Here is an 11,162-nt window from a genome sequence, read left to right as displayed (position 1 = left end):
ACTACACTATCTGAGGAGCCTTAGAAATGGACAAAATGCAAACAATAATTATTACCATAATGGAAACTTTAGTAATGGTGCAGCGAGGGGCTATTTTAGGAACAATATTAATTTTAATCGATATAATCCAATGTATGGCAACACAAGACAGTTCTACCAACACCAGCAGAACAACAACAATAATTACACGAATCAAGCAAGACAATAGAGACAGAATTCACCACAACAACTGATAATCACTGAAGTAGCTGAAGAGACAAATACAAATTGGACCAACAATCAGTCAAACTAAACGTGACCACATCGGGCCCTGGAGAAGCGATCAGGGGATTTGTTAGGTGCGAAACAATAAAATTACAATTGTTAAGATATAATCATGGTGAGCTGTTGACTGAAGAGTTAACAAAGGGTTTAATAACGTGCCATAATGACAGATCGAGTGTTCCGGCATCGGAAGTATTTGTTGAAACAGAGGAAGTTACAACGAATCTGATATTAGACACCACCACTTCCGCCAATGTCATCTCAGGCGCTCTTTTTAGGAGAATTATTAGGAAGAAGAAGGTACCAATTTTGCCGGTACAGAACTGCAAAATCATCGGAGCTGTTGGAGCACGCTCTCCCAATGTCAAAATACAAACACAATTAGAGATGATTATGGGAGATGTAGCAATAAAATGCACGTTCCTGGTAGTGCAGAAGTTATTAGTGGTCTGTATTCTTGGTATTGGGAGTATACGGGAGTAAGATTGTCAGATTGATTTTTTGGAAGGAATAGTTAAATTTAGATTAAATGGAGAAGTGATAGCACTGGATTTAAATAGAAAGGAGACGGTGCATGAGAAATATTGTCGCGGTGCCATAATTCAATTAATTGACGCTACAAACGGTCGTTGGAAGGAGCTTTCAAAGGATTTGATACAACAGGAGGACTTTAACAAAACAACAATGATAAAAGCTAGTGAATCAAATCAGCTTACCGGAGAACAAAGGCAGCAGATTCATTATTTGTTAGAGGCGTATGAAGAGATTTTTGATGAGAAACCAGGAATTATTAAAGGGTATATTTTTCACCTACAAGTGAAGCCACCTCAGACTTACTGTTACACGCATTATCCGATCCCCTGTTCAAAGGGAGATAAATAGAATGTTAGAATGGAACTTGATTGAGCCATCAACTAGTCCATATTGTTCTCCGCTCTTATTCGTTTCAAAACCTGGAGGCAACGTAAGATTAGTTCTGGATGCGAGAGAGATTAATAAAATAATAGTACCTGTAAGAACTCATCCGGAATATATAGATGAATTAATTCAAAATTTCCAGGATGTTTCGTACTTAACTAGTGTTGATTTGAGAAGTTCGTACTGGCAGGTCCAAATGGATGAAGAATCCAGGAAATATATCGCATTTATCTATGCAGGGGGAAGTTACCAGTTTAGAGTTGTCCCGTTCGGACTTAATATTAGTGCCAGAATATTTATTTCAGCGTTGTATTATGTTCTTGGACCAGAATTGCGTAGTCCTATAACTGTGTTTGTTGACGACTTATTAATAGCCACGAAAACATGGGAAGAGCATTTGCACATTTTGGAAAGGATATTTGCTGTTTTCAAGAAAACCGGAATTACAGTAAACTTACAGAAGTCTCATTTTGCTTTACCACAAATTAAGTTCTTAGGACATATGATAGGTGCGAAAGGTGTCCTGCCTACCGAGAATAAGATAAGTGCGATTCGAAATTTTCCATCACCACGGAATAAAAGACAGCTGATGGGATTTATAGGTATGGCATCGTTCTTCTGTCGTGTCATAAAGGATCAAGCCATGAATTCTGAGGCATTAAACGGCTTCTACGGAAGGATGTGCTATGGCAATGGACTGAAGAATGTGAACTAGCTTTTCGAGACATTAAAGACAAACTCGTTAACGCATCCTTATTATATCACCCTAATATGAATTGTGAGTTCTGTCTGTCCACGGATTCATCGGATGTTGGATTAGGTGCTTGTCTCTTCCACATAAGGAAAATAAAAGTGGTACCAACATTCTGCCGATAGCATTTGCTAGTCGAGTGTTATCGCGCTGTGAAAGAGCCTATACGACCACAGAACTTGAACTTGCAGTTATCTGGGCATTCAAGAAGCTTAACTATTATTTATATGGTTCGAAAACGATTGTGTATTGTGACCATCAGTCACTAACCTTTTTGCAAATATGTAAATTATTACATCCCAGACTGTCACGTTGGACAATGACACTACAACAGTACCAATTTAAAATTATTCATGTGTCTGGCAAAGAAAATATTATTGCAGATGCACTGTCAAGATCCCCAGAAGGTTTAACAGCGGGAGATAGAATCAGTAAAGACTTCGGATTTTCCAGTATTACAGTTGCAGGACAATATCATATCTACAAAACTTATTATGTACATCTTTGTAGAAATACGGGAAATTTACAATGAAAAGACCCTTGATGGAAGAAGATAATTCAGCTAAAGGAACAACAAAATTCAAGGGCTAGTTTAGATAATTATAAATTAGTAAATGGAGTATTATTCTTCAGATGTGGGAAGGACAACAATCCACGGTGGTGTGTATGTATTCCGAAGGAATATGAGGAAAAATTAATTTGGTTTACCCACTTATCATGGGGAGATTTTGGTGTGATCAAATGTGCCAATAAAATGGGAGCATACTGTTATTTTCCGAATATTCGGAGAAAAGGGCACCAAACAATACAAAACTGTTTACTCTATCACAAGGCAAAACCAGATAATAAAGGTAGTAAGCATGTTCTGCATTCAATTATTCCACGAGAGCCAAGGGCGTTAATTTTGTGTGATATCTGCGGCCCTCTCCCACGATCAAGAGGAGGAGTCAAATTCATTGTTGGATTCTTTGACGTATTTACAAAATATGTAAAACTATATCCATTAAAGTGTGCTACTGCCAGAGCTGTTGTAGTGAGATTGGTGCGTGACTATCTTCCACATGTAGGTTTACCAAAATCCATAATTACAGCTAATTAGAGATGGGGGATCCGCTCCTGAACTGATTCATAGAGTTGAATCTTTCAAAGGAGTGAACAGTCAGTGATTCAGAAAAAAAGAACGGTAGCTCCAAACGTTTCCCACAGCAGAGAGAGAGAAAGAGAGAGAGAGAGAGAGAGAGAGAGACGGAGCATATCAGCGGCGCCTCTGCCGGTCAGAGCACACTGCACGCCACACAACGCAGCCAGCGCCAGCCTCTGCACTGCTTCAACCTTGGCTGCCTGCATTGTGCAGTGCCCCATTGGATTTTGTGTTTCACATATGCCGTGCCATCTCTGTGCTTGCTCTGCCGCGTGCAGTGTCTGGCGCAGCTTAACTTAGCATCGCACTCCGTCGGCTATCGTTTCAGTCGCACGTCCTGCCCTCTGGGCAGTTGATGCGAGTAACAGGACAGAGAGCCTCCTAGCGGAGAGCATAAGAACTGCTTGCCACAACCTGCTCACAAGAGAACGGACGATTTGTCTCAGAGCGGGTGACTGGTGGCCGTTGACCGCTCCCCCCACCCTCGGAACTCGCCCGCTCAACGCTCATCCCACCGTTCTCGACTCTAGCCAGAGCGTTGAGCAAAGCAACTCAGGTGTCACTCTGGTCTCTGTGGTCTGAGCTCACGGAGTAATAGAGCTCGCGGCTCGACCTGCTTGACTCAGCGCCTCTGCAACGGAGTTGGTCTCTACTGGATATTGTTCTTCGTAGTAATACCGCTATGTATATTACATTATTATGTTATGTATACATCATTTGTTTTTATTTTACTTTTATTTATTTAAACTGATCAGATTAGATTCCTGACGACTCCTCTTACTAGAGGATTTTTAATATGGACACTAGAATTTACGCTTTCATTACGAGCGAACTGATAAACGTATCGCAAAATTTGATACACCAATATTTTCCTTGTTTTATTCTGTGTAAGGCTATATGCAGCACTTTAGTCTTACAATCAAATTTATATTTTTTTTCTTATTCTGGTACGGAATTTGCGATTTTAGGTGTCTTCGGAAGGAAACGTTCACTTTAAAAATGTATGGCTTGCGATGTATTTGTTCGAGGTTAATGAAATTTTAATACATTATAGCCAAATATATTGTTAATGTAAATCTCAAGTTACAACGTTTTCCGATCACCCAAAAAACCACGATGGTGCAAAATAAATCAATAATCAAAAACTTTGTCATATCGTGGAAATTTCAATAAACAATACAAAATTCTTATTCATTATCTGTGTTACTTCAAAATAGGAGCAAATAAGATCAAAATACAGGTATAGTACTGGAATAAACCAAGATTAAAGGGCAATGTGCCTTCCATTTATTTTCTATTGTGAATGAGTGTAGAGTCATGGAAAAGAGCTAGCTCATTTCAGGGAGTGAACGGTTCTGATCCGATCTCTGAAAAGAACAGTTTTGCCCATCCCTACAGCTAATGCCAGAATTTTTACTGGATTTAAATGGAAGCAAAAATTAACACAGCTTGGTATTCGACAAATTTTGACATCATGTTATCATCCAAAAAGTAATCCAGTAGAACGAGTTTTCCGAGAATTAAACCCATTCATGCGTACATACTGTCACACTAAACAAGCATCGTAGGCTGATTATTTGTCAGAATTTGAACAAATATTTAATAATCTGACACATACCTCAACTCACTTTTCTCCAACAGAGCTTATGTTTAGTCAGATTGAAAAGAACTTCTGGATAAACCATCTGCCAAAGTATGAAGACCAGAATTTAAAATGGGAGGAAAAGATTCGACTCGCACTTGTCAATTTAACTAAAAAGGCAATATAACGGAAATTGACATATGATAAACGGATTCACCGGATTCAGACATTTCATCTTGGAGAAAAGGTTTTATTGAGGCGACACTTCCATTCCTCGAAACTGATGAAGAACGTAAAGAAATGGAATCTTATGTATACCGGACCATATGTTATTGTAAATATACCAAATCCTGGATCATACTTGTTGGCATATCCCGAATCGAAAAGAATAAAGGGATTATTCCCGCATAATGATATTAAGAAAGTTTTTGAAGGATCATAGATCTGTGATACCAAATATGGAGAATAATTTAGAATGGAATTTGACTATGAGTCGAATGTGCATATAAATATCAAGATGTTTATGTTGTTTAGAGGGTAAGAGACAGAGAGATAAGTCCTGTGATAGGTTAAGAGACAGTGAGATAAGTCCTGTGGTAGGTTAAGAGACAGTGAGATTACTCCTGTGATAGTTTAGCACAAAATTTTAAGATAGGTAGAAGAATTTGTTAATTACTAGTGTTTGTAAGTGTGGACTATGAGCAGAAGCCATAGTGATATAGAATGAAAGTGCATCTACATTTCCTCAAGACACGACACTTATGTGAGAATTGGTGTGAAACTTGAACAGTGCAGGATATGTAGGTAAATACGCTGTGTGTATGTGCGCTGTTCGCACGAGAAAACAAATGAACTGTGAAATGAAGCAACAGTCGATAATGTCACTGCTGCAAACAATTGAAGAAACTCTCTGGTTGCACGAGGGAAAATTATTATAATTTTTAGATTTTTCATTATGCCTTCTCTACCAGGAGAATTAATTTAAGAATTTTAATTAACATTGTAAGAATAGCATTTTGTGTGTCTCGTATTATGGACATAATTGTTGAAATATATTTCCATAAATATTCATGAGAGAATGAAGAAGATTCTGCGAGTGGATGATTTGTTAAATGAACATACGTCATCATTAATGATATCTATTTGCAGGTGGATCTATAAATCAATTAATTATAAGAATAATGAAAATTTTTCAGAGAATTTATTCTAGATATAATTCCTTTTGGGGAGTCAGTGTCATATGCCTTTGTTTAAAAATTTTCATCAGGTGTATACTTAAATTTTATCCATGATTTCGTAATTGAAAGCAAACCTCGGACAGATTCAATGCTCTACTTCCACCTGCACTATAACAAAACGAAGGTTGGATTTTAAAAAAAAAATGAGCGGAATACATTCGATATGAACTACAACAAAATTTAAATGCCCACAGTCTATTTGGCAATGTTTTGGACAATCAGCAGTTGTAATGCAAAACAACTTTGGTATTGAGGACTACAAAAAAATTCGCGATTTTCAGGACTGATGGATGTTCCAGTCTAGTACAGATGGCAGAATATAAGAATCCACTCCGATTTTGAGTTCAACGATGAAATATGGCTTTCGTTGCCTTAATCCACTCTCTTCCTGGGATTTATTCAGTCAGAACCTTTTCTTATTCCACTTTAAACCTGTTCCATGTTCACATCCCTGACCTTCTGTTCCTGAGATCACCTTGTTGTTTCTACTGCACATTACCAGCTTCTGTTCTGTACCATAAGCCATCGCCTGTCCTCCGTGCCGCCTCCACCAACCGCTGTACGTCGCCTATCCGCTGTCTGTATACAGTGTTCCTGTTCCATCGACTTCACAACGAGATCGCCGGCTACATCGTCGAAAGAAGAATTTTGAAATATTTTTTGGAGCACTATTGTAAAATTTGTTTGGCTATGAGGCACTTTTCCTTCGATCTAATCTATGGAGCTTCTATATATATCAAGATTATTGTATTTAGCCTTTCGTATCTTCTTTAATACCAGAGCTGGGGTTTCTTCTTCCGGGATTCCCAGGGTTTCCCAGTGAAGGCCAGTTCCCAAATGGGTATACCTTTTTTGTAATTACAATAATCTACATCTTCCCTGGTTATGTACTCGGGATACGGGTATACCCCGGTACATGTAAAAGCTACAGCTTAGTTATTATCGTAACTTACTGTCTTAACAGGTTACCCATACTTTCTATAGTACAATTCTATTAATTCAAAATATTCCTCTTTTGAATAAACAACCCAACTACTTTTTTTCTGTTAGCTCGCAAAGTGTATTATCATTAACTTTGCTCGCTGCGAGAGGCAATTCGACCAAGGTTGTCCAAAAGAACATTATGAACAGAACATACCAGTACTCGAGGATCAAGTTAAATTCACTTGCGGTACAGTACTCAGAGCAATGTACATCGATTACAGATTTAAAAACTCATATACATCACAACAGTACTGTTTATTTATAATTAACAGAGATAACATTTTAGAGGATGCTTCAAGAGCATCTCACGTATCTCTATCATACGTGCAGGACCTTACGCCTTCTTATAACGAACCACACTAGAACCTTCGCGATGGTTCTATTCAGTTTTGTTTCCAGACGAGGCATCGAAAGAGACGGAATATGAAATTTCAACAACCAAAACCTATGCTACAGTACAGGCTAGAGACTAGCATCAGTTTAAACTGAATGTGTGGGACGTAATTGTAGGTGAAGGACTGCCAGGGCCATACGTTCTCCCAGCACAACCTACAGGTGCTGTCTAAGGGGACTTTATACAGAACACTGTCCAATAACTACTAGAAAATGTATCCCTGTAAATAAGAGGTCCGCCGCACTTCAGTGTCAACCTTTTGGATTATTATCTCTGGTGGCACCTGAAACAATTCTTCAATACAGCAGACAGCCCAGATAGGGAAACTGTCCATTGGCATGCCATGGAAGGCTGAAAAACCATTGAAATCATAAGGGAGTATTTCAAAGGGAACAACAGTCTGTTATGCTACGTGTGCAAACCAGTTGAGAAGGAAGAGGAGGACATTTAGAGAATTTATTATGAATTTATGTGTTGATTAGCTTAAATCATCTAAATTGCCAACTTTCTATAATACTTATGTTTATTATACTTATTTCTTGTTTTGATGAAGGACACATTTTCCCATTGCCCGTCTCGATTATGGGAGACTGGCTTACGGTTCGGCATCGCCTTCCGCGTTGCGGTTGCCTGAACCCATACTTCACTGGGGGATCCGACTCGCAACTGGAGCTTTGAGCACAAGCCCTGTAAACAGCATACTTCTGGAGGCTGGTGTCCCTCCATTGCGGATCCGGTGCCAACAACTGCTGTTAGTACCCCCGTGTATGGGGTTTTATTCCTGTGATTTTGCTGTCGTGGCCGCTGCGTGGGATTTTTTAAAATTATTTATAGGTCTTTTACGGCAGTCACTTAGCCACGGAGGGGGGTACTGACAGAACTGGTATTCGACATCATATTATACGACGTAGGCACTTTAAATTACATTAACACAATTCACACTTCCGGATACACTTCGTACAACTGAAGTGCAAGAGAATATTACAATAAAAATAACGAATAAATGTCCAAAGGCACCGTGGACACTACTCCGCATATACAGCGTCGGAGTATCTTGAATATTTGAAATTCTGTGAAGACTGCACCAATAGCATCAAGACTGCCTGGCCGTATCCCTCAAGTTGACTACCAAGTGTTTAAAGCAATTCATGACTCACGAGTTCTCATGCTGGAGTCTAGCTGAAGAGGAATGATTTCATCAGATGGCCTGTTGAGCATGGGGGTCATCTGTGGTGCTATTTCCTCTATCTTTGTTTCTGATTTATAGCTGTATGTCTGCTTTTTGCAGAAACCGGCCAATACTGACATAGTCCTCCGTGGATAGAAGCCGAAGCACGTTTCTCACACAAGTAGCTGATCTAGTCCGTGAGCTGCTTGCACCCTATATCACATAATTGAGGTCTACGACCTCATCAGGACAGAGACGGCTGAACTTTCAACCTATAAAGATTTTACTGGATGAGCATTATAATAGTGGTGAGTCGTCTACATAGTTGTATCTGTGAGAACCAGGTGTTTTGCAGAGTTCTCGGCTGTGTTTCCGCATAATGCCTTCCTTTCAACTATTGGGAGTAGCATCCTTATACCGGCAACGAAATCCGTATGCGATGAACCAGTATAGTAAAGTTAACCATTAGTCACATCCGTTTCACCACCTCGTCTACCAACTTGTAAAATGAAATACTTGAGAAAACCTTGATCCGTAATAACAGAATACATTTTTTTTGGCGTGCATACTGGTTGATTAATTTCTGTACTTCAAGCGCTTGGCGGTTAGTTTTGGAGTCCCTCTGCCGTTTTTCTAGCTTTTCCAGTGCAGTCCTTGAATCGATCACAATAACGATGTTCTCGAATTGATCTGCCGCACATGTAACGGCCTTCGCGGGATATTTGTGGAAGTAACATGCTGCTAATCTCCTTCGAACATTCAGTCTCGGTATTTCAACTGTAAAACCTCTCCGTGATACATAGCACATCTCTTGTATCGTAAGCCCATGGAGTCGAATAAGCTCTCTAGCTCACTAAACAAACACGTGACGTAATGTGCTGATAATGTTTAAATTTTCTCCACCTGCTGTAATAGTCCCACTAGCAATGGTTCCACACTGGCGGGTAACACTTAACAATCGAAATTACAAGTACAGAATGAGCACAAAATAGCTCCACGTTTTTAACAAAGAAAATCATGGAAACTAAATAATAACGGACACCGCGGTTAGTTGGTATAATAGGCTAGTTGGAACAGCGTTTCTGTTTCCTACCATCGTGGAGTTAGAGTGGCTTCATCGTGCTAGTGAGGTGTGTATGTAAAGGTGCACCACCCACCGATAACTTCAGTGTGCTTCGAAGCCTTACGAATGAAGGTACCTTGTTTCATGTTTCTGCTGACTGGAGAGTAAATTTTTTTCCGGTCTTTGAACCAAATTGAGGAGCTACTGATGGCGGTTTTTGATAGAGTGGTTCCCTGTTCCCAGAATGAGATTTTCACTCTGCAGCGGAGTGTGCGCTGATATGAAACTTCCTGGCAGATTAAAACTGTGTGCCTGACCGAGACTCGAACTCGGGACCTTTGCCTTTCGTGGGCAAGTGCTCTACCAACTGACCTACCGAAGCACGACTCACGCCCGGTACTCACAGCTTTACTTCTGCCAGTACCTCGTCTCCTACCTTCCAAACTTTACAGAAGCTCTCCTGCGAACCTTGCAGAACTAGCACTCCTGAAAGAAAGGATATTGCGGAGACATGGCTTAGCTACAGCCTGCGGGATGTTTCCAGAATGAGATTTTCACTCTGCAGCGGAGTGTGCGCTGATATGAAACTTCCTGGCAGATTAAAACTGTGTGCCCGACCGAGACTCGAACTCGGGACCTTTGCCTTTCGCGGGCAAGCGCTCTACCAACTGAGCTACCGAAGCACGACTCACGCCCGGTACTCAGCGCACACTCTGCTGCAGAGTGAAAATCTCATTCTGGAAACATCCCCCAGGCTGTGGCTAAGCCATGTCTCCGCAATATCCTTTCTTTCAGGAGTGCTAGTTCTGCAAGGTTCGCAGGAGAGCTTCTGTAAAGTTTGGAAGGTAGGAGACGAGGTACTGGCAGAAGTAAAGCTGTGAGTACCGGACGTGAGTCGTGCTTCGGTAGCTCAGTTGGTAGAGCACTTGCCCGCGAAAGGCAAAGGTCCCGAGTTCGAGTCTCGGTCGGGCACACAGTTTTAATCTGCCAGGAAGTTTGGTTACCTGTTGTTTTATGAAAGTAACATAATCTTTTATTTCTGATGTTTCTGGATTATGTAGCATCCATTTTGTTTCCGGTGTCTCTCTGGAGGCAGATGATGTACTTAAGTATGGGGTCAGAGGATAGCAACGAAAACTTGACCAACAGCTTTGCCAAGTAACCACTCATTACCGCAAATTACAAAAAAAAAAAAAAAAAAAAAAAGAAATAAAAAATTAAAAAAAACATTATTTATAAAAATGACTAAAATCACATCACTCTATAAGTAATCACCCCATTCTCCAAAGCTGTGCTATACAGAAATCCAAACTGTAGCCTAACAGATAGTCCAGTCAAAGACAGAATCGCAGCTGGAAAGGTCAATAAGAAGAAACGGCGTGCATAGTAAAAAAAGGGCGATGTGGCTAAAGTTTGCAAGTCCAAGAAGAAAGGACTTCCCAGAAAACGTCGATCAGAATTTTCTTCTGTGGGTACTCATGGCAGAGTGTCAGACATTAGCTGTTCCGAAAGTAAGAATAGCTTGGCTGCCCTTAATGGTAGTTCAGAGACTGGAGGACCTCTAAAAGGCGAAGACCTTCCACCGTCAGCTTCCTCCCAAGAGGATGATGAGGACTCCCGTTTAGAACTCCCAAGAAACGTGGAGAATCTCAAAAAGAT

The 11,162-nt window shown here is 40.2% G+C and overlaps 1 non-coding gene across 1 annotated transcript; it reads right to left on the bottom strand.

Moving 5' to 3' along the window:
- Window positions 1–10,112: 10,112 nt before the first annotated feature.
- On the bottom strand, window positions 10,113–10,187 carry Trnas-cga. Its single transcript has one exon. It is a non-coding gene; the product is annotated as a tRNA-Ser (tRNA).
- Window positions 10,188–11,162: the final 975 nt, after the last annotated feature.

Source organism: Schistocerca americana, chromosome 8 (assembly GCF_021461395.2).
Source record: "Schistocerca americana isolate TAMUIC-IGC-003095 chromosome 8, iqSchAmer2.1, whole genome shotgun sequence".
Lineage (NCBI taxonomy): Eukaryota > Metazoa > Arthropoda > Insecta > Orthoptera > Acrididae > Schistocerca > Schistocerca americana.
Note: the sequence above shows the minus strand (reverse complement) of the source record. Positions and strands in the feature narration are given on the sequence as shown.